The 27,881-nt window shown below is 46.5% G+C and overlaps 3 long non-coding RNA genes across 6 annotated transcripts; 2 read left to right on the top strand and 1 right to left on the bottom strand.

The window, feature by feature from the left end:
- Nucleotides 1-415: 415 nt before the first annotated feature.
- On the bottom strand, nt 416-3,417 carry LOC109495954. 4 transcript variants are annotated; one of them, XR_002151678.3, is made up of 4 exons: nt 2,128-3,417; nt 1,727-1,829; nt 1,566-1,651; nt 1,035-1,343 (listed from the first exon to the last, which is right to left on the bottom strand). It is a non-coding gene; the product is annotated as an uncharacterized LOC109495954 (long non-coding RNA). The 4 variants fall into 4 exon arrangements; XR_006593613.1 differs by adding an exon at nt 416-986 and having other exon boundaries at nt 1,136-1,343; nt 1,566-3,417; XR_002151677.3 differs by having other exon boundaries at nt 1,566-1,829.
- Nucleotides 3,418-20,757: 17,340 nt separating this feature from the next.
- On the top strand, nt 20,758-22,333 carry LOC123383672. The gene is made up of 3 exons (XR_006593618.1): nt 20,758-20,793; nt 21,267-21,291; nt 22,140-22,333. It is a non-coding gene; the product is annotated as an uncharacterized LOC123383672 (long non-coding RNA).
- A 1,187-nt stretch (nt 22,334-23,520) lies between these two features.
- LOC123383673 lies at nt 23,521-25,100 on the top strand. The gene is made up of 3 exons (XR_006593619.1): nt 23,521-23,556; nt 24,030-24,054; nt 24,903-25,100. It is a non-coding gene; the product is annotated as an uncharacterized LOC123383673 (long non-coding RNA).
- Nucleotides 25,101-27,881: the final 2,781 nt, after the last annotated feature.

Genomic DNA, 27,881 nt, shown 5'->3' with positions numbered 1-27,881 from the left:
TTATTTGTTTTTCGGGTGTGGAGTTTGGTGAGCTCTTTATAGATTTTGGATACTAGCCCTTTGTCCGATATGTCATTTGCAAATATCTTTTCCCATTCCGTTGGTTGCCTTTTAGTTTTGTTGGTTGTTTCTTTTGCAGTGCAGAAGCTTTTTATCTTCCTAAGGTCCCAGTAATTCATTTTTGCTTTTAATTCCCTTGCCTTTGGGGATGTGCCGAGTAAGAGATTGCTACGGCTGAGGTCAGAGAGGTCTTTTCCTGCTTTCTCCTCTAGGCTTTTGATGGTTTCCTGTCTCACATTCAGGTCCTTTATCCATTTTGAGTTTGTTTTTGTGAATGGTGTGAGAAAGTGGTCTAGTTTCAACCTTCTGCATGTTGCTGTCCAGTTCTCCCAGCACCATTTGTTAAAGAGACTGTCTTTTTTCCATTGGATGTTCTTTCCTGCTTTGTCAAAGATGAGTTGGCCATACGTTTGTGGGTCTAGTTCTGGGGTTTCTATTCTATTCCATTGGTCTATGTGTCTGTTTTTGTGCCAGGAGCATGGGTTTTTCAAGATAACTGAGGCAGATGAGACATCTCCTTCCTTATTTAAAATTTTCAGCCATACCCACTCTCTGTGGGAAAATGAGCATGATAGTAGAGTTTCCTAAGGACCTAAAGGAACAGGACTGCGTGGGGTTTTTATCCTCTTTGCTTGCATAGACATGTCACGTACCTACTATGTGTCCTCCCTCTACTAGGAAATGCCACGCACTACAAATATAAACATAAGTGACTCTTGGTGCTGCTCTTCTGATATCTTCTCATATTTGAGATGCCAGGTAGAATTAAAGTCTCAGTTGGTCATTCATCTTTGACCTGAGCTGGTAAAATAGACCAGACCTGGGGTGTCCAATATTGTAGCCACCAACCACCTGTGGAAATCGAGCCCCTGGAATTCAGCTCCTCTGAATTGAGCCGTGCTCTGAGTGTGACATGCACACTGATTCTGAGGACAGAATAAGAAAAAAAAAAAAAAGAAGAAGAAACTTTCTTGTTGAGGTTTTAAAAACAATGTATTTTTGAAATCAAATACACGTTGAAGTGGTACCATTTTGCCCATTACAATGATTTGATTTTTGACTTGTTTCTTTTTACCATAGAGCTACTAGACAATCTGTAGTTGACATGGGTGGGTCCCATTCTATTTCTGCCTGCGATTGCCAGTCTAGGCTGAGAGATCCTCCCAACTCGCAGAACCACTCCAACCTGGCCGTGGCTCAGACCCACAGCAGCAGCTGAGAGGTTGAACCAATCAATGGGAGAAACTCAATTCAACATCTCGTACAACAGTCCAAGTCATGATCTGTTCAGGGAAAAGAAAGAATATGTCATCTCTCAAGCCTGGGTACTGAAAATCTACTCCTACCCACAGCTCCTAGAACAGAGAGCCCAGGCGTATACAGTATCCCTAGGGGCACACACTGTGTTTGTGATGGAGGTGACCTCAATAACACTTGCTGTATTCATAGAAGGATTCGTCCCCTGCACTTTGCTGTCTCACATGTGCCTTTTGTAGAACACTGACCAGCAAAAAGGAGGTTGCAGAAGAGTGGAGTCCTCCTCTAGGAGATTCTTCTCTGGTTTCCAACTCCTTTCAAAGGGGGCTCAGTTCTGAAATGAGATTGATTCAGAAGGGGCTCCTTATGTTAAAGGGTCCTCTTGCCACCCTACCATACCAGGACTCACCTATTTCATCATCCGATTATGTTTTAATTTAATTCTGGGAGGACTGAGATATCCTGATGACAGAAATGGTGCCACGTGTGTTTTTATTCCACATGGAACCGAACTTTCAAAAGAAACAGCAGTTTCAGACATTTTGAGTGTGAGGATTGATAAATGTGAAGAATTATCTGTGGTCAATAAATACCATGTTTTCCTTGTCTTGTGGACAAAACCAGACATGAACATGAACTCTCTCTATACAATACTCCATAGTTATGTTGCTTACACAAATATGCTTCATCTGTCAAGCACATAATGTGTCATAAAATTCCCATTTCAATTTGACTCACTGTTTAAAATTAAAACCTTCTGGTTTACTACTTAATACACTTAGCTTCTATAGGATATGAATTCTCACTCACGTTAGCTCAGCGATTTGAAACATGTGGGCCCAGAACCTAGTTTTGAGGAACCGTGGGGTACCAAGCTGAGGAGGAGATGGAAATTGGCTGTGCTTGGTTCCAATCCTGGGAGATAAATTCTTCACTTTGATTTTGTTGCCGCTCAGTGACTAGAAAGTAGAAATCTCTTACTGCCATCACGTTTTCCTGCACAGTAACATATAAGATTATCGGTGTATCAAAGCCCACGAAGCATATTTTAAACAGATTTGAGCTTCAAAATATGGGAAGGTCATAACAACAATTGGTAAATTACACGCATTTTAAATATCTTTATTAGTGATCTGTCGATGAAATTTGAGGAGTTTTTGTTGTGTCTCACTTATTTGGGTCTTTATTCTTCAACTGTAGAAAAGCGGAGGGATTGTAGTTCTTGAGGGACTTTGGCAGACACCCGAAGAAGGTTGGGTGAACCGAGTGGTAGTAAACACGGCTGGCCGCTAGGTGGAGCTATGTCAAAGACGATGGCAGCACTTCCCTGTTCCCTGGCCTCATGCAGGCTTAAGGCATCCACTCTTACCTTCTGAAATGCCCACTGGAAGGCAAACACCCACCTGATCCTGCAGTTGCTCCGTTCAGTAAACATTTCTGTCTCCTGATAACCAGGGGTAGCCTCACCCCATGCTTCTTCGCAGGACGATTAAAAACTGTAGCCGTTTCAATTCGTAGGTACGTGTTCAGCCTTCCCATTTTCCGGGGAACTTTGATCCATCCTTACTGTGTGGCCAAACTCCGCTACACCCAATGTCCCCTCAATTGTTCCTACCTGTAGAAACCTTTCCTTTTGTCCCAAGACAAATGATGTTTGTACTTTGCACTCCCAGGACAACTTGCGGGGGCTTCTGATAGAGGGTGTGGTCTTAAATTTTCTTTAATGACACAAATTTAGAAGAGAGCTGGGCCTGTGGTCTTGATTTTGGATATCAAATACAAGGAGAAAAGTAGACAACAAATAATGACTCTTGGATTGATCTATGACTTAATACTTTGAAATCCATCAGATTTCCCATATATTGTCTCCTGACAATATATGTCTCCCTACACTTTCCTGGTTATCTAGGAGTAATACAAACAACAGAACATAATGGAAGGGAGAAAACTCGAGTGCACACTATGTAAAGAATAAAGCTGGGGTGCCTGGGTGGCGCAGTCGGTTAAGCGTCCGACTTCAGCCAGGTCACGATCTCGCGGTCCGGGAGTTCGAGCCCCGCGTCAGGCTCTGGGCTGATGGCTCAGAGCCTGGAGCCTGTTTCCGATTCTGTGTCTCCCTCTCTCTCTGCCCCTCCCCCGTTCATGCTCTGTCTCTCTCTGTCCCAAAAATAAATAAACGTTGAAAAAAAAAAAAAAAAAGAAAGAATAAAGCAAAGGAAACTTACCTGAATTGTGGCACGACATCAAGAAGGGGAAATATTAAGATTATCTAAGAATTATTTCTAATTTCCTACCTCAGAAGTCAAGTGCTTCTCAATTCTCGTGCTTCTTGTACATTTTCACACATTTCCAAACTTGAGCTGAACAAAGGAAAGCAAACATGAAACTCATACAATGCCAATATTGAGAAGCGGTGGTTGTTTTTGACTTTGAGAGACATTGTTCTAAATGGACTATAAATGCTCTGAGTTCACACCTTTGTCAGCCACCAACAGATTTAAACCTCATACACTTTACTAGGATTACCAAGGGGTGGAAATGCTGTGAGATGGCTAATCAATAATAGTTTTGATGTGAATGTTGGTTTAGATAGAAGATGCAGGATAGGATTTATTGTAACATTAGTAGTCTCGTTTCTGTTACAGTCGGTAGCAGAAGTTTCAAAACAGAAACGTTGTTGTCCAATTTCCTGTGATTTTGCACACACTCCAGTTTGCTTCACAAATCCTTGAAAATACATATTTGCAATCACAGAGAGAAATATCTGGGGAGAAATGATGGTGTCCACGGAGTGAGCTTTTAGAGTACACTTCTCGAGACAATGATTGCTACATTCCATTAAAACATTTTAGGTTTTAACAGGGCCCCTGGGTAGCTCAGTCAGTTAAGCATCCGACTTTGGCTCAGGTCATGATTTGTTGTTTTACACGTTCAAGCCCCACATCAGCTCTGTGCTGACAGCTCAGAGCCTGGAGCCTGCTTAGGATTCTGTGTTCTCCCTCTCTCTCTGCCCCTCCCCCACTCACACTCTGTCTGTCTGTCTGCCTCTCAAAAACAAGTAAACATTAAAAAAATTCGGGGCGCCTGGGTGGCGCAGTCGGTTGAGCGTCTGACTTCAGCCAGGTCACGATCTCACGGTCTGTGAGTTCGAGCCCCGCGTCAGGCTCTGGGTTGATGGCTCAGAGCCTGGAGCCTGTTTCCGATTCCGTGTCTCCCTCTCTCTCTGCCCCTCCCCCGTTCATGCTCTGTCTCTCTCTGTCCCAAAAATAAACGTTGAAAAAAAAAATTAAAAAAAAAAATTTATGTTTGGGGCGCCTGGGTGGCTCAGTCAGTTGAGCATCCGACTTCGGCCCAGCTCATGATCCCGCGCCTCGTGAGTTTGAGCCGTGTGTTGGGCTCTGTGCTGACTGGCTCAGAGCCTGGAGCCTGCTTTGGATTTTGTGTCTCCCTCTCTCTCTCTGCCCCTCCCCTACTCTGTCTCTCTGTCTCCCAAAAATAAATAAACCTTAAAATTTTTTTTTAATTTTCCTTTTAAGTAATCTCTGCACCCATTTGGGGCTCAACTTCACGACTCCCAGATCAAGAGTCACACACTCCATGGATCGAGCCAGCCAGGCGAGCCCTCATTACTTTTTACAAAATCTAACTATGAGAATATATTTATTGCATTCACACCAGTGGGGTCTGTGCCTAATTCCTTATAGATAGATAGCGACCCTTTAACATTGGATTCAAAGAGATTGGGAGGAATCCTCCTTTTTCTTAGAGAGACTTAATAGACATGGCTTAAGACAGGGTTTCTTAAACTGGGCTCTGTTGACATTTTGCGCAAGGTAAGTCTTGTGAGGAGCTGCAGGATGCCTTACAAAATGTTTAGCTGCATCCCTGGCCTCAGCCTGCCAAATGCCAGCCGTGCCTTCCCCACTGTTGACACCTTAAATGTATCCAGAATTTGCCAGATGTCCCCTGGGGGCCCAATTTCTCCCTGATCGGGGACCACCAGAAGCCAATATCATGTGTCCCAGAGAACTGGGAAGGTACTCTCTCCAGGTACAATAATCTAGTATGTACCTGAATTAAGTAACAGTAATATTGGACTAATGGGGCATTGAGAGGGTGTGAATACAGTGAGTGAGAGAGGGAAACTCCAATGTAAGTCTGGAGGCCAGGATTCAAGGGGAGGTGAGGGGAGCGCTGAATTCTTTTAGTTAGTTTCAAGGATTCCTATACGGTCATTAAATTAATTGGTTTCTCACATTTTAAAGGAGATGGCCAAGGAGATAGCAAGATGGAGAATTTAGATGATTAAACCATTACTGAGTGCCTACCATCCAATCCATGCCTGGCAACACGGATGTGGTTTTGTCACACACTGACTCTGGGTCTGGAGATTCCAGGCGGAGATGTGATTCTCAGGACTCAGTCTGACAAAGTGGATTATTTCATTATGTTCCTAAAGTATAGCCTAGGAGATCCTGAACGTACCGTCCACTCTATTGCTGTGCTGTGAATGATCTCTATCTCCACTCTCCTCTATGGTAGCAACCAGCTCTGAGTGGCTCTCGAGCCCTTGAAATGTGGTCTCGTTTCATGTGTCACAGTGGAAATCTTAACATTTTGGATGTATCGGATCAAAAATATATTACTCACATTAGCTTCACTGTTTTTGATTTTCCTTTTTCCAGTGTGTTTACTGGCAAAGCCAAAACTATGTATGTGCTTTGCATAATTTTTATCAGAGAACAGTGACCTAGAAGGTGGAGAATTGTGCCCTGTTGGAATCCTGAAAGTCACCCTTGTCCTGGGTTCATGTCTAGGCCTGGTAGTACATGCAGACAGAACGGGGGATCCTGCTAAGTCTGGGTCCTCCTTGCATCTCAGCTCAAAGCCCTGGACATTTTTTTTTCTTTTTTTTTGCAATGTAAATACATATCTTTATTACTTAATTGTATACCTTTATAACATTTATATTAATTTAATACCTTTCCTATTGTTTTTCTGAGTAAAACATACATACAACGGCAGAGTAGAAAATCTTAAGATTTAGGACATATAAAATTAATAGAAGTCTGATTCCACCATTCAAAAAGAACACGATAACATTTCTGTTCACCTTTCCCATATTGACACAAGAAAATTTTACCTTAGTTTTAGTTGAAATTTTTCTTTTTATTATATTTTCTTAATGTAAATATTATTTTAATTACTATTTTTCATTTTATGACTTTTTCTATATGTACCATCCCGGATTCTAAACTTCTAGACTAATTTGGTAGAGAAAAAACATGTAATTAATGTAGCTGTTAGTTTTTTATCAAAAACACAGGCATGTGTGTTTCAGTGAAGAGCTAAAGGTAAACTCCTTGTCCCACACCTTTGCTAAGAAAATAAATATGCCTTCTATGTAATTACTCTACATCAAATTGTGTTTATAATTAATGGGTCTATAACCTGACTAAATTACTTTAAGATATAACGATTACTTCTAGTATTTCATCTGGAACAAAATTTGAACGTCATTCTAGAGGTGTCCTTGGACTGAGGTTGGTAGAAATGGGTATGGATTGTGTTTTAAATAAAAAAATAGGACCTCTCTCTATTCTCAAAATATTCTCTTTTTCCCTCTTCACCCTGAAATTTTGACTAGTGATTGTAATTGGTGTTGGAGGGGTCAGGTCATTTCCCTTCATGTAATTTATTTTCAAAACAGAGAATGACAACGTGTGAGACCAGGATTCAGCTTTTGAAACACAAGCACTTAATCTCCAATGGTGCCCCTGTCTCTGTAGAGATGCACCTGTCCACACAGCAGAAGTTGGACGGTGTGCACGTGCATTCCCCATGAAAGCTCTGTTGCCACGGCGATGAAATGATGTCAGATGCCCGTTTTTTCCAACTGCCAGTCTCTGAGCTGAGCAGTTCAACTCTGATAGTGAGTGAGTTCTCAGATCTGTACCTAGTGTCTTCGAAGATGGGCAATCTGATTTGTTGCTGCGGTGGTATGTTCATAAAGATCTTCTTAACACTGTCTGCTACTAACTGGACAGTTAGCCGTTGCTCAAAATATTTTTCCATGGTTTGAAATCTCCTCTCTCTATCTGGTCGTACGGAGTTATGAATATGTTTTATAGTTTTGTTTTATCTCTTGGGTTTAGGTTATTCTATCAAGATAGCTCCCTTGATATTTTTTCTCCATTGAGAAAAATGGACTATATCCTGCACCCCTTTCTTGTCACCACTAGGTATTCCTAGGAGAAAACATACGGCAATGTCTATTGTAATGTAGGATCTTTTAAAACTCCAAAAGTGTGTATTCAAATTATTCATTACAGAAATGTAGAGTGAATCCAGAATGGTTGATATGGAAGGTATCCATCATTGTTTTTAACATGCTTTCCCTATACTCTTTATACCAAAAAGGGGCAGTGGGTCCAGTATTTGGGGAGATGTGTTCCTTCATTCACATAAAGAGTTGTCCAAAGAGACCCTAACAATATGAGAGTTTCAACAATTTGTGGCCCCCAAACACACATTTACTTTTATCCTTTGGGTGTTATCCAGAATTACACTGTATACATTGGATCACTCTGGAGAACAATCATGAATATTTCTGGTCAAAGGCCACAGAGAGTGGGATCCAGGGGTCACCAACAGCTTTTTTTTTCTTTTTTCTTTTCTTTTGTGTTCCTTTTTTTTAATGCCTCTGATTCTGTCAAAACTAAATTATGTTGAGGTAAAATGATAGTTTTTAGGCAAAGCAAAGCAGCTGTGTGTCATAGAACAATGGTCTGGGAACTCAGAGTCCCAGGTTTGAATCCACCTCTGAACTTGCAAAATTGTAAGGTCTCACTTAATATCTGTACCCTCTAATGAATCTTTCTGACCACTTGTCATACACCGCACACTTTACATGCAATAATTCATTCAATGCCATCACAGACATATGTGATGGTTTGTTACTCTTCCTACTTCTCAGGAGGAGAAACTGAGGCACAGAGATTCTTGTGTCCAGGAGCATGAACTCCTAAGAGTCAGGATGTGAACCCAGGCCTGTAGTCCCAATGCTCATGCTTTAACTTCTACTTAGCCATGGGATCACTGGCTGTGCAAAGCAATTCCAGCATGTGTGTGTATGTCAGGAATCACCTGGACCAAGGAAAATCCCACATGCTATCTACTATTATGAGGTAGTCCCTGTGGTCCCACAGCCCAGGGAAACTCTCAAGCCAGATTATGATAGAACTTGCCGTAGTCACTAATATGAAAAAGATCTAGAAATCTTACATGGTTCTGGTCAGTTCAAAGATTCTGAAAGTTTGGAGGCACAAGTTAGGAAAACCTGGTCAAACTCTGCCAGTGCTGAGCTACTCCTCAGCACTTGGCCTGAGTCCAGTAAGGACTGAGGAGATCCTTTAGAGGTGTTGGATGGCATTGTCAATAGGAGTGAGCCCTAGTAATGCTGAAGTTCTGTGAGCCTACCCGTGAGACAACGAAAAAGAAGCCTCGAAGTACCAATTCACAATGAACCTTGTGCCATCACCCTCATCGCTGCTCCCTTGTACAGCTGAGTTAGAGAGCTGGTCGGCGCCTGCTCAGTCAGTTTCCTGGTGTGGTCATTCTTCAGGACATGGCACAAATCTGATTAAGAATCGGGAACATGACGGGCTGGTGCCTTACTCAGCTGCTGGAGCATGCATCTCTTGCTCCCTGGGTGATGAGTTCAGGCCCCATTGCATGTGGTGTGTGAAGACTCATTCAGGAAAAAAGATCCAGGGACATAATGTAGTATATTCGGTAACATTATCAGCATGAGCCCTAAAAACAGCTTGATTCCCAAGAACTACACACTGTAGGGGCCGTGACCAATAAGAACTCAAACATTTGATTACTAGCCCGGTGTCCATCCTCCTTGTTTTGACACTCTCACCCATGCTCCAGTGGGGCCTTTGCTCCTTAATGAACTATCCCATTGCTTGCTAGTAAATGAAAGCCAATAGCTGACATGCTTAATGAATATATATCCGGGTAGCATCGCAAGGCAAGACTAGAAGAAAAATAGCACATAATTAATAATACTGTTTGGTTTTCAATGGTGGGCTTTCCTTATGTACAATTTGTTAATCTTTGATGAGCTTCATAACAAAGGATTTATGATTAAACAACACAGACTGCTGTGCCTAGATTTGAATCTAGTCTCTCAGTAAAGGGTTGGTTATAATCACCTGCAAAACAGTAAACAGCAGATGAAAGATCAATGCAGGTCCGGGTGATCCTTAGGGAGAGTCATGGCGGTGGAGGGGGAGGAGCCTTCTCCAGGCCGTGGGTATGGAGGGGTCCATCTAAAAGGAGATGGGACATGGGCCCCTGCCACTGCAGGGTCTCAAGAAGGATGAGGAGTCCGTACAGATCAGATTTTGGGGAAGGAGGAGGAACTGGGAAGGGGCCCACTCAGAGCCAGTACAGCCCCTGCCCTCCACCAGCCAGGCCTTAGTCCTGGCTGCTCAGATGGTTCCACAGACCAATAGTCAGTGCCACGTTAGGTGTCCCAGCCTACACTCAATACACCATCAAAGCACCAGCCCGATGGGCCAATTTCGCAGTTAATTCACAGTAGCTGCTCAGCCAGGCTTAGTCAACTGAAGGGAAGCTAATTCTGGGCAGAGCCGTCACATGACAGTTGGTTTGGAATGTCGTGGCTTCGGAGTCAGCTTGGGAGCTGAGCAGACCACTGGCCACTGGGGAAGGCTCCTTGTGAGAGCCCTGGTAGTGTGGAGGCCGGGTGAGGATGGCCACTGTTGGGCTTCCCCTGCTCCTTCAGAAGGGCTTCACTTCGTGGTAACTGCATTGTGCCTTGGGTCAGGGGTTGAAACCTAGTGTTGGGAGGCTGAGTTAGGATTTGTACTTTTCTCCTAGCTTAGGCACCTCCTCCAGGGCATCAACTGTCTTCCACAGAGACCTTGGGGAGGAAGACTTGATAAAGAGACTGGGGGAGCCCCTGGCTCAGGGGTTCAAGGCATGATCTCAGGTGCCCTGGGAAGGTCCCAGATTTTCAGGGATCTCTGTCCCCGGGCAACATCTACATTCCTATCCTGGACCTCCCACTCTTCAGAATAGCGAATCTTGGTGAGTCACTTAATCTCTCACAGAAAATATGGGTCACAGGCCCTGCCCTCTCTGCCCCACGGGGTTGATATGGGGATCCCAGGAGGTGGTAACAGGACTTCCCCATGAGCTGTAAAGCATCCTAGCCATGGACAGGATGAAAAGGAAGCTTCCATCCTCCTTTGTCCTGTAGACATCCAAGTCCCCACTCTAGATTCAACCACTACCAAGTGTTTAGGTTAATGTTCCAGACATTTAGTGACTGAACACTTACACACTGCTTCTGAACCACTGGTCATTTTTTTCCGAAGACTTTTCCTGCATTTAGTCACTTTCTTTTTTTTTTTTTTTTCAACGTTTATTTATTTTTGGGACAGAGAGAGACAGAGCATGAACGGGGGAGGGGCAGAGAGAGAGGGAGACACAGAATCGGAAACAGGCTCCAGGCTCTGAGCCATCAGCCCAGAGCCCGACGCGGGGCTCGAACTCCCGGACCGCGAGATCGTGACCTGGCTGAAGTCGGACGGTTAACCGACTGCACCACCCAGGCGCCCCATCACTTTCAACTTCATACCATAGCACTAATAAGCAGCCCCTAAGAAAGTTTTCATTGTGCAGTACAGGGAACTTAGGCACAGCCCAACAGGCACCAACCCCATGCTCTCAATGACTGGATTGTTCTGATTTCTATACTGTCTCACCCAGAAAAAGGTATTTGCCCACACAATCTCTGTTGGAGCTTTTCTTCTTTTTCTTTCGTGGTAAGGGTACTCAACCTACAAACTCACTCTTACTGATTTTCAAGCAGTTCATCACAGGCCCGATGTGGCAAGGTAGGTTTCCAGAACTGACTTCTTTTGTATAAATGAAACTTGGTGCCCCGAACACCAACATTTCCTCCCTTTCCCCTCCCTCCAGCCCCTATTCTATTCTCTGTTCCTATGCATTTGACTATTTTAGGTTCCACATGTAAGTGTCATCCTGCAGTATTTGTCTTTCTGTGTCTGGCTTATTTCGCTTAACACCAAGTCCCCCAGGGCCATCCATGTTGTCACAAATGACAGGATTTCCTTCCTTTTTAAGGCTGAATAGTCACCCATTGTATGGACACACCACATTGTCTTTGTGCATTTGTTCATCAATGGACCCTCAGTTGTTTCGCTATATTAGCTTTTGTGAATGCAGAACACGGGAGTGTAGGTATCATTCAGAAGACCAGATTTCAATACTTTTGGATGTGTTAGCCCAAAGTGGGATTGCTGGATCAAATGGTACTTCTTTTTTAAATGTCTTGAAGCACTTTCATATTGTTTTTTCATATTGACTGCATCAGTTTACATACTCTGTTGCGCAACTTTTAAAAGGTCATTGATTGATTGATTGATTGAGGGAGCGGGGTGGAATCCCAGTCAGGGATTTGATCCCAGACACCTTGAGATCATGACCTGAGTCGAAATCAAGAGAGGGACACTTAACCAACTGATGAAATAATCAATATGGTCAGGAAGATCGGGCATTCCTGCTGGAATCAGTGTGGAAGCTACCCTGAACCCAGGTTCCTTGCAGGACAGAGGCTTGAGGGTGTGGAGAAAACACAGATTTCTGAGGGGAAAGCCTGTGTCTATGTTTACAGTGAGAGAAGACAATGGATTCACGGTGCTGTTCTGTGTGTGTGTGTGTGTGTGTGTGTGTGTGTGTGTGTGTCACAAGCAAAAACTGAGGGACAGGGAAACACACAAAGAGATTGAGACACACTCATAAGAGAGAGAGAGACAGGTGAGAAAGAGAGGAGAGATGTATGTTGACCCAGGAGACACGTACCACTGACACTACACATGACGAATGTCTACACTCTCAAAAAACTACTCATATTGCACACTTCAAGAAATACACTTGACGTGGCTCAGCAGTACCATTCAGTCCATGAAGGTAACCAAAGCAACTGTATGCTCTGGCCAACGTTCATATGAGGAACAGTCCCTGAGTTATTCTTGAGCACCACCAACAATATACTGAGGTATATTCTATGTCCTTCTAGGTGTCCGAAAGGAGGAAACACTGCGCGCCAATTATGCAAGGAGGTACGAGGTTGCTGCTGAGGTGAGCATGCCAGTCTTTCCCTGAGAAACGAAAGTGCTATGTTTCAATCAGCTTCTGTGGTAAATATGACAATGTATATTTTCGATGATACTGTTACTATCCCTGATGGGGAGAGTGGTGAGTGGTTGCTTCTTGCCAACTGTCACCATGGTCAGCAGACATTTTCCACTGGCAGTGACAAACCTGGTAATAAACAGCGTCCTAGGATCTTTCTCGGCAGCCGCACTTTTTCCTTCTGGGTGAAACATTTTGTAGTCTGCATCCTCAGTGTTCTTCAGAGACACATCTCCAGGAAAAACGACTTCTGACAGGCATATTATCTTTGCTTTTGTGGCCTTTGACTCAAACACTGTGTCCCATCCTGAATCCCAAAGTCACCAAGCGAACCGAAGAATGGTACACGTACTGTACATCATGATCTCACCCTGATGGTGTTTTCTTTTCTAACATTCAGGTGGCCGTAGGAGCACGAGAAGAAGGTATGTGTCCTGGAAACTGTTTCTTGCTGAGGAAAAGGTTTCTGATGAGGTGTAGGTGGGGCATTGTTGCTGTCTTCAGTCTGGAGAGTACCCGGATATCAGGGTCCTGGGGGGACTGGAGCTGGAGTGTGGGGGGGAAAGATCGACATCCCCGGTGAAATCTATGTCCATGTTTCTATAGTATGAGAAAGACAATGGATTCCTTCTGTGCGGTGTGATTGTGTGTGCATGAGTCTTGGGGTTGTTCTGTATCTCTGTATGTCGCATGATTGTGAGTGTGTATGCGTGCGTGCGTGCATGGGTGCGTGCGTGTGTTTTCTGGAGAGACTCAGAGACAGAGAGACAGAGCCAAACAAAGAAAGAGACAGACACAGTGAAAGAGAGGGAGAGAGAGAGACAGAGATGTGGGTTTGCCCAGAGATATGGGCCACTGACATTGGACAATGACCGATATCTACAATGCGGAGTCCTGGGAGCACTGGTGCTCGAAGTTGGGGGCCAAAGACCGACGTCCCAGGTGACAAACTAGGTGATGTTTCTACAGTATAAGAAAGATGCTGTATATCTTTTGTGCGGTGTAATTGTGTGTGTTGTGTCTGGGGGTTGTTCTGTATGTGGGTGTATGTCGCGGGATCGTGACAGTGTATGTCTGCGTGTGTGTGTGTTTTCTTGAGAGACATAGAGAAAAAGCCACACAGAGAAAGAGACAGACACATTTCAAGAGAGGGGGAGAGAGAGCGAGCGACAGAGAGAGAGACAGAGGTGGGCTTGCCCACGAGATATGTGCCACTGACACTGAAAAATGACCAAAGTCCACATTCTCAAAAATCTCTGCATACTGCACACTTCCAGGAATACTGCTGAGCGTGGCGCAGCAGTAACATTCCGTCCATGCAGGGGACAAAAGCCTCCGTACGCTCTCGCCCATGTTCATATAAGGAACAGTCCCGGAGGTGTTCTTGAGCAGCACCCAGAAGATAGTGACATGTATTCTGTGTCCTCCTAGGTGTCGCGAAGCTGAAAAAGCGGCGGCCCCTTCCTGAAACGAGGCAGCAGGCTGGTGCTGAGGTGAGCTTGCCTGTCTTTCCCTGAGGAGCACAACTGCTTTCTTAGAGGCTTTCCAATCAATCTCTGTTGTACATATGACAGTCTACATTTTCGAGGATACTGTTACTTTCCCGGATGGGGACAGTGGTGAGTGGTTGCCTCTTGCCAACGGTCACCTTGGTCAGGGGGACATTGACCACTGGCAGTGCCAAACCTGGTAACAAACAGTGTCCTAGGATCTTTACCGTCAGCAGCCATCTGTCCTGCTTGGGTGAAGAATTTTGTAGTAGGCATCCTCAGTGGTCCTGAGAGACACATCCCCAGGAGAAACAACTTCTGACAGGCATCCTATTCATTTGCTTTTGTGGCCTGTGACTCAACCGCTGTGTCCCATCTTGTATCGTAAAGACGCAAAGGGAACTGAAGAGTTGTGCCAATAGTGTATGTCATGATCTCACCCTGATGGTGTTTTCTTTCCTAACATTCAGGTGGCCGTAGGAGCACAGGACACAGGTATGTATCCTGGAAACTGTCTCTTGCTGAGAAAAATGTTTAGATGGTGATGCAGGTGGGGCATTGTTGTTGACTTCAGTCTGGAGAGCGACCCTAATTCCAGAGGCCTGGGGGGACTGGTGCTTGTGAGTGGGGGGAAGGACCTACGTCCCAGGTGAAAAAACTATGTGATACTTCCACAGTAGGAGAAAGATAATGTATTCCTCCAGTGTGGTGTGTTTTTGTGGGCATGAGAACTGGGGTGGTTCTGTGTGTGTGTGTGTGTGTGTGTGTGTGTGTGTGTGTGTCACGTGATCGTGACTCTGAATGTGTGTTGAGAGTGTTTTCTCGGGAGACACACAGACTAAGCCACACAAAATGAGACAGACTCACTGCAAGAGAGACAGAGAGAGAAAGATACATGTGGGTTTGCCCAGAGAATAGGTGTCACTGACACTGCACAATGATTCATGTCTACATTCTCACACACTCCTCCTACTGCACACCTCAAGGTATACTGCTGTGCACGGCTCAGCAGTATCACGTAGTCCATGCAGGTCACCAAATCCTCAATATCCTCTGGCCCATGTTCATATCAAGGAACAGTCCCTGAGGTATACTGGAGCAGCACCAACATGGTACTGACAGGGATTGTGGTCTTTCTAGGTGTCCCCGAGGAGGAAAGACGGCGGCACCATCCTGTCCGGAGTCACCAGGCTGTTGCTGAGGTGAGCTTCCTGTCTTTCCTTGAGGAACACAAGTGCTTTCTTAGAGTCTTTGCAATCAACATCTGTTGTAACTGTGACAATGTACCGTTGAGATGATAATGTTATTTTCCCTGTGGGGAGAAACATGTTGTCCATTTCCATGGTTGTTTCTTGCCAACTGTCCCCTTGGTCAGGGGGACATTTTCCACTGGCAGTGCCAAACCAGGTAATAAACAGCGTCCTAGGATCTTTCTCGGCAGCCGCACTTTTTCCTTCTGGGTGAACCATTTTGTAGTCTGCACCCTCAGTGTTCTTGAGAGACACATCTCCAGGAAAAACGACTTCTGACAGGCATATTATCTTTGCTTTTGTGGCCTTTGACTCAAACACTGTGTCCCATCCTGAACCCCAAAGTCACCAAGCGAACCGAAGAATGGTACACGTACTGTACATCATGATCTCACCCTGATGGTGTTTTCTTTTCTAACATTCAGGTAGCCGTAGGAGCACGAGAAGAAGGTATGTGTCCTGGAAACTGTTTCTTGTTGAGGAAAATGTTTCGGATGAGGTGTAGGTGGGGCTTTCTTGCCGTCTTTAGTTTGGAGAGTACCCGGATATCAGGGTCCTGGGGGGACTGGTGCTGGAGTGTGGGGGGGAAAGACCGACATCCCCGGTGAAATCTATGTCCATGTTTCTATAGTATGAGAAAGACAATGGATTCCTTCTGTGCGGTGTGATTGTGTGTGCATGAGTCTTGGGGTTGTTCTGTATCTCTGTATGTCGCATGATTGTGAGTGTGTATGCGTGCGTGCGTGGGTGCGTGCGTGTGTTTTCTTGAGAGACTCAGAGACAGAGAGACAGAGCCACACACAGAAAGAGACAGATACAGTGGAAGAGAGGGAGAGAGAGAGACAGAGATGTGGGTTTGCCCAGAGATATGGGCCACTGACATTGGACAATGACCGATGTCTACAATGCAGAGTCCTGGGAGGACTGGTGCTCGAGGGTGGGGACCAAAGACCGACGTCCCAGGTGACAAACTAGGTGATGTTTCTACAGTATAAGAAAGATGCTGTATATCTTTTGTGCGGTGTAATTGTGTGTGTTGTGTCTGGGGGTTGTTCTGTATGTGGGTGTATGTCGCGGGATCGTGACAGTGTATGTCTGCGTGTGTGTGTGTTTTCTTGAGAGACACAGAGAAAAAGCCTCATAGAGAAAGACACAGACACATTTCAAGAGAGGGGGAGAGAGAGCGAGCGACAGAGAGAGAGACAGAGGTGGGCTTGCCCACGAGATATGTGCCACTGACACTGAAAAATGACCAAAGTCTACATTCTCAAAAATCTCTGCATACTGCACACTTCCAGGAATACTGCTGAGCGTGGCGCAGCAGTAACATTCCGTCCATGCAGTTGACAAAAGCCTCCGTACGCTCTCGCCCATGTTCATATAAGGAACAGTCCCGAAGGTGTTCTTGAGCAGCACCCAGAAGACAGTGACTTGTATTCTGTGTCCTCCTAGGTGTCGCGAAGCTGAAAAAGCGGCGGCCCCTTCCTGACACGAGGCAGCAGGATGGTGCTGAGGTGAGCTTGCCTGTCTTTCCCTGAGGAGCACAATTGCTTTCTTAGAGGCTTTCCAATCAATCTCTGTTGTACATATGACAGTCTACATTTTCGAGGATACTGTTACTTTCCCGGATGGGGACAGTGGTGAGTGGTTGCCTCTTGCCAACGGTCACCTTGGTCAGGGGGACATTGACCACTGGCAGTGCCAAACCTGGTAACAAACAGTGTCCTAGGATCTTTACCGTCAGCAGCCATCTGTCCTGCTTGGGTGAAGAATTTTGTAGTAGGCATCCTCAGTGGTCCTGAGAGACACATCCCCAGGAGAAACAACTTCTGACAGGCATCCTATTCATTTGCTTTTGTGGCCTGTGACTCAACCGCTGTGTCCCATCTTGTATCGTAAAGACGCAAAGGGAACTGAAGAGTTGTGCCAATAGTGTATGTCATGATCTCACCCTGATGGTGTTTTCTTTCCTAACATTCAGGTGGCCGTAGGAGCACAGGACACAGGTATGTATCCTGGAAACTGTCTCTTGCTGAGAAAAATGTTTAGATGGTGATGCAGGTGGGGCATTGTTGTTGACTTCAGTCTGGAGAGCGACCCTAATTCCAGAGGCCTGGGGGGACTGGTGCTTGTGAGTGGGGGGAAGGACCTACGTCCCAGGTGAAAAAACTATGTGATACTTCCACAGTAGGAGAAAGATAATGTATTCCTCCAGTGTGGTGTGTTTTTGTGGGCATGAGAACTGGGGTGGTTCTGTGTGTGTGTGTGTGTGTGTGTGTGTGTGTGTGTGTGTGTGTCACGTGATCGTGACTCTGAATGTGTGTTGAGAGTGTTTTCTCGGGAGACACACAGACTAAGCCACACAAAATGAGACAGACTCACTGCAAGAGAGACAGAGAGAGAAAGATACATGTGGGTTTGCCCAGAGAATAGGTGTCACTGACACTGCACAATGATTCATGTCTACATTCTCACACACTCCTCCTACTGCACACCTCAAGGTATACTGCTGTGCACGGCTCAGCAGTATCATGTAGTCCATGCAGGTCACCAAATCCTCAATATCCTCTGGCCCATGTTCATATCAAGGAACAGTCCCTGAGGTATACTGGAGCAGCACCAACATGGTACTGACAGGGATTGTGGTCTTTCTAGGTGTCCCCGAGGAGGAAAGACGGCGGCACCATCCTGTCCGGAGTCACCAGGCTGTTGCTGAGGTGAGCTTCCTGTCTTTCCTTGACGAACACAAGTGCTTTCTTAGAGTCTTTGCAATCAACATCTGTTGTAACTGTGACAATGTACCGTTGAGATGATAATGTTATTTTCCCTGTGGGGAGAAACATGTTGTCCATTTCCATGGTTGTTTCTTGCCAACTGTCCCCTTGGTCAGGGGGACATTTTCCACTGGCAGTGCCAAACCAGGTAATAAACAGCGTCCTAGGATCTTTCTCGGCAGCCGCACTTTTTCCTTCTGGGTGAACCATTTTGTAGTCTGCACCCTCAGTGTTCTTGAGAGACACATCTCCAGGAAAAACGACTTCTGACAGGCATATTATCTTTGCTTTTGTGGCCTTTGACTCAAACACTGTGTCCCATCCTGAACCCCAAAGTCACCAAGCGAACCGAAGAATGGTACACGTACTGTACATCATGATCTCACCCTGATGGTGTTTTCTTTTCTAACATTCAGGTAGCCGTAGGAGCACGAGAAGAAGGTATGTGTCCTGGAAACTGTTTCTTGTTGAGGAAAATGTTTCGGATGAGGTGTAGGTGGGGCTTTCTTGCCGTCTTTAGTTTGGAGAGTACCCGGATATCAGGGTCCTGGGGGGACTGGTGCTGGAGTGTGGGGGGGAAAGACCGACATCCCCGGTGAAATCTATGTCCATGTTTCTATAGTATGAGAAAGACAATGGATTCCTTCTGTGCGGTGTGATTGTGTGTGCATGAGTCTTGGGGTTGTTCTGTATCTCTGTATGTCGCATGATTGTGAGTGTGTATGCGTGCGTGCGTGGGTGCGTGCGTGTGTTTTCTTGAGAGACTCAGAGACAGAGAGACAGAGCCACACACAGAAAGAGACAGATACAGTGGAAGAGAGGGAGAGAGAGAGACAGAGATGTGGGTTTGCCCAGAGATATGGGCCACTGACATTGGACAATGACCGATGTCTACAATGCAGAGTCCTGGGAGGACTGGTGCTCGAGGGTGGGGACCAAAGACCGACGTCCCAGGTGACAAACTAGGTGATGTTTCTACAGTATAAGAAAGATGCTGTATATCTTTTGTGCGGTGTAATTGTGTGTGTTGTGTCTGGGGGTTGTTCTGTATGTGGGTGTATGTCGCGGGATCGTGACAGTGTATGTCTGCGTGTGTGTGTGTTTTCTTGAGAGACACAGAGAAAAAGCCTCATAGAGAAAGACACAGACACATTTCAAGAGAGGGGGAGAGAGAGCGAGCGACAGAGAGAGAGACAGAGGTGGGCTTGCCCACGAGATATGTGCCACTGACACTGAAAAATGACCAAAGTCTACATTCTCAAAAATCTCTGCATACTGCACACTTCCAGGAATACTGCTGAGCGTGGCGCAGCAGTAACATTCCGTCCATGCGGTTGACAAAAGCCTCCGTACGCTCTCGCCCATGTTCATATAAGGAACAGTCCCGAAGGTGTTCTTGAGCAGCACCCAGAAGACAGTGACTTGTATTCTGTGTCCTCCTAGGTGTCGCGAAGCTGAAAAAGCGGCGGCCCCTTCCTGAAACGAGGCAGCAGGATGGTGCTGAGGTGAGCTTGCCTGTCTTTCCCTGAGGAGCACAATTGCTTTCTTAGAGGCTTTCCAATCAATCTCTGTTGTACATATGACAGTCTACATTTTCGAGGATACTGTTACTTTCCCGGATGGGGACAGTGGTGAGTGGTTGCCTCTTGCCAACGGTCACCTTGGTCAGGGGGACATTGACCACTGGCAGTGCCAAACCTGGTAACAAACAGTGTCCTAGGATCTTTACCGTCAGCAGCCATCTGTCCTGCTTGGGTGAAGAATTTTGTAGTAGGCATCCTCAGTGGTCCTGAGAGACACATCCCCAGGAGAAACAACTTCTGACAGGCATCCTATTCATTTGCTTTTGTGGCCTGTGACTCAACCGCTGTGTCCCATCTTGTATCGTAAAGACGCAAAGGGAACTGAAGAGTTGTGCCAATAGTGTATGTCATGATCTCACCCTGATGGTGTTTTCTTTCCTAACATTCAGGTGGCCGTAGGAGCACAGGACACAGGTATGTATCCTGGAAACTGTCTCTTGCTGAGAAAAATGTTTAGATGGTGATGCAGGTGGGACATTGTTGTTGACTTCAGTCTGGAGAGCGACCCTAATTCCAGAGGCCTGGGGGGACTGGTGCTTGTGAGTGGGGGGAAGGACCTACGTCCCAGGTGAAAAAACTATGTGATACTTCCACAGTAGGAGAAAGATAATGTATTCCTCCAGTGTGGTGTGTTTTTGTGGGCATGAGAACTGGGGTGGTTCTGTGTGTGTGTGTGTGTGTGTGTGTGTGTGTGTGTGTGTGTCACGTGATCGTGACTCTGAATGTGTGTTGAGAGTGTTTTCTCGGGAGACACACAGACTAAGCCACACAAAATGAGACAGACTCACTGCAAGAGAGACAGAGAGAGAAAGATACATGTGGGTTTGCCCAGAGAATAGGTGTCACTGACACTGCACAATGATTCATGTCTACATTCTCACACACTCCTCCTACTGCACACCTCAAGGTATACTGCTGTGCACGGCTCAGCAGTATCATGTAGTCCATGCAGGTCACCAAATCCTCAATATCCTCTGGCCCATGTTCATATCAAGGAACAGTCCCTGAGGTATACTGGAGCAGCACCAACATGGTACTGACAGGGATTGTGGTCTTTCTAGGTGTCCCCGAGGAGGAAAGACGGCGGCACCATCCTGTCCGGAGTCACCAGGCTGTTGCTGAGGTGAGCTTCCTGTCTTTCCTTGACGAACACAAGTGCTTTCTTAGAGTCTTTGCAATCAACATCTGTTGTAACTGTGACAATGTACCGTTGAGATGATAATGTTATTTTCCCTGTGGGGAGAAACATGTTGTCCATTTCCATGGTTGTTTCTTGCCAACTGTCCCCTTGGTCAGGGGGACATTTTCCACTGGCAGTGCCAAACCAGGTAATAAACAGCGTCCTAGGATCTTTCTCGGCAGCCGCACTTTTTCCTTCTGGGTGAACCATTTTGTAGTCTGCACCCTCAGTGTTCTTGAGAGACACATCTCCAGGAAAAACGACTTCTGACAGGCATATTATCTTTGCTTTTGTGGCCTTTGACTCAAACACTGTGTCCCATCCTGAACCCCAAAGTCACCAAGCGAACCGAAGAATGGTACACGTACTGTACATCATGATCTCACCCTGATGGTGTTTTCTTTTCTAACATTCAGGTAGCCGTAGGAGCACGAGAAGAAGGTATGTGTCCTGGAAACTGTTTCTTGTTGAGGAAAATGTTTCGGATGAGGTGTAGGTGGGGCTTTCTTGCCGTCTTTAGTTTGGAGAGTACCCGGATATCAGGGTCCTGGGGGGACTGGTGCTGGAGTGTGGGGGGGAAAGACCGACATCCCCGGTGAAATCTATGTCCATGTTTCTATAGTATGAGAAAGACAATGGATTCCTTCTGTGCGGTGTGATTGTGTGTGCATGAGTCTTGGGGTTGTTCTGTATCTCTGTATGTCGCATGATTGTGAGTGTGTATGCGTGCGTGCGTGGGTGCGTGCGTGTGTTTTCTTGAGAGACTCAGAGACAGAGAGACAGAGCCACACACAGAAAGAGACAGATACAGTGGAAGAGAGGGAGAGAGAGAGACAGAGATGTGGGTTTGCCCAGAGATATGGGCCACTGACATTGGACAATGACCGATGTCTACAATGCAGAGTCCTGGGAGGACTGGTGCTCGAGGGTGGGGACCAAAGACCGACGTCCCAGGTGACAAACTAGGTGATGTTTCTACAGTATAAGAAAGATGCTGTATATCTTTTGTGCGGTGTAATTGTGTGTGTTGTGTCTGGGGGTTGTTCTGTATGTGGGTGTATGTCGCGGGATCGTGACAGTGTATGTCTGCGTGTGTGTGTGTTTTCTTGAGAGACACAGAGAAAAAGCCTCATAGAGAAAGACACAGACACATTTCAAGAGAGGGGGAGAGAGAGCGAGCGACAGAGAGAGAGACAGAGGTGGGCGTGCCCACGAGATATGTGCCACTGACACTGAAAAATGACCAAAGTCTACATTCTCAAAAATCTCTGCATACTGCACACTTCCAGGAATACTGCTGAGCGTGGCGCAGCAGTAACATTCCGTCCATGCGGTTGACAAAAACCTCCGTACGCTCTCGCCCATGTTCATATAAGGAACAGTCCCGAAGGTGTTCTTGAGCAGCACCCAGAAGACAGTGACTTGTATTCTGTGTCCTCCTAGGTGTCGCGAAGCTGAAAAAGCGGCGGCCCCTTCCTGACACGAGGCAGCAGGCTGGTGCTGAGGTGAGCTTGCCTGTCTTTCCCTGAGGAGCACAATTGCTTTCTTAGAGGCTTTCCAATCAATCTCTGTTGTACATATGACAGTCTACATTTTCGAGGATACTGTTACTTTCCCGGATGGGGACAGTGGTGAGTGGTTGCCTCTTGCCAACGGTCACCTTGGTCAGGGGGACACTGACCACTGGCAGTGCCAAACCTGGTAACAAACAGTGTCCTAGGATCTTTACCGTCAGCAGCCATCTGTCCTGCTTGGGTGAAGAATTTTGTAGTAGGCATCCTCAGTGGTCCTGAGAGACACATCCCCAGGAGAAACAACTTCTGACAGGCATCCTATTCATTTGCTTTTGTGGCCTGTGACTCAACCGCTGTGTCCCATCTTGTATCGTAAAGACGCAAAGGGAACTGAAGAGTTGTGCCAATAGTGTATGTCATGATCTCACCCTGATGGTGTTTTCTTTCCTAACATTCAGGTGGCCGTAGGAGCACAGGACACAGGTATGTATCCTGGAAACTGTCTCTTGCTGAGAAAAATGTTTAGATGGTGATGCAGGTGGGACATTGTTGTTGACTTCAGTCTGGAGAGCGACCCTAATTCCAGAGGCCTGGGGGGACTGGTGCTTGTGAGTGGGGGGAAGGACCTACGTCCCAGGTGAAAAAACTATGTGATACTTCCACAGTAGGAGAAAGATAATGTATTCCTCCAGTGTGGTGTGTTTTTGTGGGCATGAGAACTGGGGTGGTTCTGTGTGTGTGTGTGTGTGTGTGTGTGTGTGTGTGTGTGTGTCACGTGATCGTGACTCTGAATGTGTGTTGAGAGTGTTTTCTCGGGAGACACACAGACTAAGCCACACAAAATGAGACAGACTCACTGCAAGAGAGACAGAGAGAGAAAGATACATGTGGGTTTGCCCAGAGAATAGGTGTCACTGACACTGCACAATGATTCATGTCTACATTCTCACACACTCCTCCTACTGCACACCTCAAGGTATACTGCTGTGCACGGCTCAGCAGTATCATGTAGTCCATGCAGGTCACCAAATCCTCAATATCCTCTGGCCCATGTTCATATCAAGGAACAGTCCCTGAGGTATACTGGAGCAGCACCAACATGGTACTGACAGGGATTGTGGTCTTTCTAGGTGTCCCCGAGGAGGAAAGACGGCGGCACCATCCTGTCCGGAGTCACCAGGCTGTTGCTGAGGTGAGCTTCCTGTCTTTCCTTGACGAACACAAGTGCTTTCTTAGAGTCTTTGCAATCAACATCTGTTGTAACTGTGACAATGTACCGTTGAGATGATAATGTTATTTTCCCTGTGGGGACAAACATGTTGTCCATTTCCATGGTTGTTTCTTGCCAACTGTCCCCTTGGTCAGGGGGACATTTTCCACTGGCAGTGCCAAACCAGGTAATAAACAGCGTCCTAGGATCTTTCTCGGCAGCCGCACTTTTTCCTTCTGGGTGAACCATTTTGTAGTCTGCACCCTCAGTGTTCTTGAGAGACACATCTCCAGGAAAAACGACTTCTGACAGGCATATTATCTTTGCTTTTGTGGCCTTTGACTCAAACACTGTGTCCCATCCTGAACCCCAAAGTCACCAAGCGAACCGAAGAATGGTACACGTACTGTACATCATGATCTCACCCTGATGGTGTTTTCTTTTCTAACATTCAGGTAGCCGTAGGAGCACGAGAAGAAGGTATGTGTCCTGGAAACTGTTTCTTGTTGAGGAAAATGTTTCGGATGAGGTGTAGGTGGGGCTTTCTTGCCGTCTTTAGTTTGGAGAGTACCCGGATATCAGGGTCCTGGGGGGACTGGTGCTGGAGTGTGGGGGGGAAAGACCGACATCCCCGGTGAAATCTATGTCCATGTTTCTATAGTATGAGAAAGACAATGGATCCCTTCTGTGCGGTGTGATTGTGTGTGCATGAGTCTTGGGGTTGTTCTGTATCTCTGTATGTCGCATGATTGTGAGTGTGTATGCGTGCGTGCGTGGGTGCGTGCGTGTGTTTTCTTGAGAGACTCAGAGACAGAGAGACAGAGCCACACACAGAAAGAGACAGATACAGTGGAAGAGAGGGAGAGAGAGAGACAGAGATGTGGGTTTGCCCAGAGATATGGGCCACTGACATTGGACAATGACCGATGTCTACAATGCAGAGTCCTGGGAGGACTGGTGCTCGAGGGTGGGGACCAAAGACCGACGTCCCAGGTGACAAACTAGGTGATGTTTCTACAGTATAAGAAAGATGCTGTATATCTTTTGTGCGGTGTAATTGTGTGTGTTGTGTCTGGGGGTTGTTCTGTATGTGGGTGTATGTCGCGGGATCGTGACAGTGTATGTCTGCGTGTGTGTGTGTTTTCTTGAGAGACACAGAGAAAAAGCCTCATAGAGAAAGACACAGACACATTTCAAGAGAGGGGGAGAGAGAGCGAGCGACAGAGAGAGAGACAGAGGTGGGCGTGCCCACGAGATATGTGCCACTGACACTGAAAAATGACCAAAGTCTACATTCTCAAAAATCTCTGCATACTGCACACTTCCAGGAATACTGCTGAGCGTGGCGCAGCAGTAACATTCCGTCCATGCGGTTGACAAAAACCTCCGTACGCTCTCGCCCATGTTCATATAAGGAACAGTCCCGAAGGTGTTCTTGAGCAGCACCCAGAAGACAGTGACTTGTATTCTGTGTCCTCCTAGGTGTCGCGAAGCTGAAAAAGCGGCGGCCCCTTCCTGACACGAGGCAGCAGGATGGTGCTGAGGTGAGCTTGCCTGTCTTTCCCTGAGGAGCACAATTGCTTTCTTAGAGGCTTTCCAATCAATCTCTGTTGTACATATGACAGTCTACATTTTCGAGGATACTGTTACTTTCCCGGATGGGGACAGTGGTGAGTGGTTGCCTCTTGCCAACGGTCACCTTGGTCAGGGGGACACTGACCACTGGCAGTGCCAAACCTGGTAACAAACAGTGTCCTAGGATCTTTACCGTCAGCAGCCATCTGTCCTGCTTGGGTGAAGAATTTTGTAGTAGGCATCCTCAGTGGTCCTGAGAGACACATCCCCAGGAGAAACAACTTCTGACAGGCATCCTATTCATTTGCTTTTGTGGCCTGTGACTCAACCGCTGTGTCCCATCTTGTATCGTAAAGACGCAAAGGGAACTGAAGAGTTGTGCCAATAGTGTATGTCATGATCTCACCCTGATGGTGTTTTCTTTCCTAACATTCAGGTGGCCGTAGGAGCACAGGACACAGGTATGTATCCTGGAAACTGTCTCTTGCTGAGAAAAATGTTTAGATGGTGATGCAGGTGGGACATTGTTGTTGACTTCAGTCTGGAGAGCGACCCTAATTCCAGAGGCCTGGGGGGACTGGTGCTTGTGAGTGGGGGGAAGGACCTACGTCCCAGGTGAAAAAACTATGTGATACTTCCACAGTAGGAGAAAGATAATGTATTCCTCCAGTGTGGTGTGTTTTTGTGGGCATGAGAACTGGGGTGGTTCTGTGTGTGTGTGTGTGTGTGTGTGTGTGTGTGTGTGTGTGTGTCACGTGATCGTGACTCTGAATGTGTGTTGAGAGTGTTTTCTCGGGAGACACACAGACTAAGCCACACAAAATGAGACAGACTCACTGCAAGAGAGACAGAGAGAGAAAGATACATGTGGGTTTGCCCAGAGAATAGGTGTCACTGACACTGCACAATGATTCATGTCTACATTCTCACACACTCCTCCTACTGCACACCTCAAGGTATACTGCTGTGCACGGCTCAGCAGTATCATGTAGTCCATGCAGGTCACCAAATCCTCAATATCCTCTGGCCCATGTTCATATCAAGGAACAGTCCCTGAGGTATACTGGAGCAGCACCAACATGGTACTGACAGGGATTGTGGTCTTTCTAGGTGTCCCCGAGGAGGAAAGACGGCGGCACCATCCTGTCCGGAGTCACCAGGCTGTTGCTGAGGTGAGCTTCCTGTCTTTCCTTGACGAACACAAGTGCTTTCTTAGAGTCTTTGCAATCAACATCTGTTGTAACTGTGACAATGTACCGTTGAGATGATAATGTTATTTTCCCTGTGGGGAGAAACATGTTGTCCATTTCCATGGTTGTTTCTTGCCAACTGTCCCCTTGGTCAGGGGGACATTTTCCACTGGCAGTGCCAAACCAGGTAATAAACAGCGTCCTAGGATCTTTCTCGGCAGCCGCACTTTTTCCTTCTGGGTGAACCATTTTGTAGTCTGCACCCTCAGTGTTCTTGAGAGACACATCTCCAGGAAAAACGACTTCTGACAGGCATATTATCTTTGCTTTTGTGGCCTTTGACTCAAACACTGTGTCCCATCCTGAACCCCAAAGTCACCAAGCGAACCGAAGAATGGTACACGTACTGTACATCATGATCTCACCCTGATGGTGTTTTCTTTTCTAACATTCAGGTAGCCGTAGGAGCACGAGAAGAAGGTATGTGTCCTGGAAACTGTTTCTTGTTGAGGAAAATGTTTCGGATGAGGTGTAGGTGGGGCTTTCTTGCCGTCTTTAGTTTGGAGAGTACCCGGATATCAGGGTCCTGGGGGACTGGTGCTGGAGTGTGGGGGGGAAAGACCGACATCCCCGGTGAAATCTATGTCCATGTTTCTATAGTATGAGAAAGACAATGGATCCCTTCTGTGCGGTGTGATTGTGTGTGCATGAGTCTTGGGGTTGTTCTGTATCTCTGTATGTCGCATGATTGTGAGTGTGTATGCGTGCGTGCGTGGGTGCGTGCGTGTGTTTTCTTGAGAGACTCAGAGACAGAGAGACAGAGCCACACACAGAAAGAGACAGATACAGTGGAAGAGAGGGAGAGAGAGAGACAGAGATGTGGGTTTGCCCAGAGATATGGGCCACTGACATTGGACAATGACCGATGTCTACAATGCAGAGTCCTGGGAGGACTGGTGCTCGAGGGTGGGGACCAAAGACCGACGTCCCAGGTGACAAACTAGGTGATGTTTCTACAGTATAAGAAAGATGCTGTATATCTTTTGTGCGGTGTAATTGTGTGTGTTGTGTCTGGGGGTTGTTCTGTATGTGGGTGTATGTCGCGGGATCGTGACAGTGTATGTCTGCGTGTGTGTGTGTTTTCTTGAGAGACACAGAGAAAAAGCCTCATAGAGAAAGACACAGACACATTTCAAGAGAGGGGGAGAGAGAGCGAGCGACAGAGAGAGAGACAGAGGTGGGCGTGCCCACGAGATATGTGCCACTGACACTGAAAAATGACCAAAGTCTACATTCTCAAAAATCTCTGCATACTGCACACTTCCAGGAATACTGCTGAGCGTGGCGCAGCAGTAACATTCCGTCCATGCGGTTGACAAAACCTCCGTACGCTCTCGCCCATGTTCATATAAGGAACAGTCCCGAAGGTGTTCTTGAGCAGCACCCAGAAGACAGTGACTTGTATTCTGTGTCCTCCTAGGTGTCGCGAAGCTGAAAAAGCGGCGGCCCCTTCCTGACACGAGGCAGCAGGATGGTGCTGAG

The sequence above is a fragment of the Felis catus genome (genome assembly GCF_018350175.1).
Source record: "Felis catus isolate Fca126 chromosome F1 unlocalized genomic scaffold, F.catus_Fca126_mat1.0 chrF1_random_Un_scaffold_77, whole genome shotgun sequence".
NCBI classification, from domain to species: domain Eukaryota; kingdom Metazoa; phylum Chordata; class Mammalia; order Carnivora; family Felidae; genus Felis; species Felis catus.
Note: the sequence above shows the minus strand (reverse complement) of the source record. Positions and strands in the feature narration are given on the sequence as shown.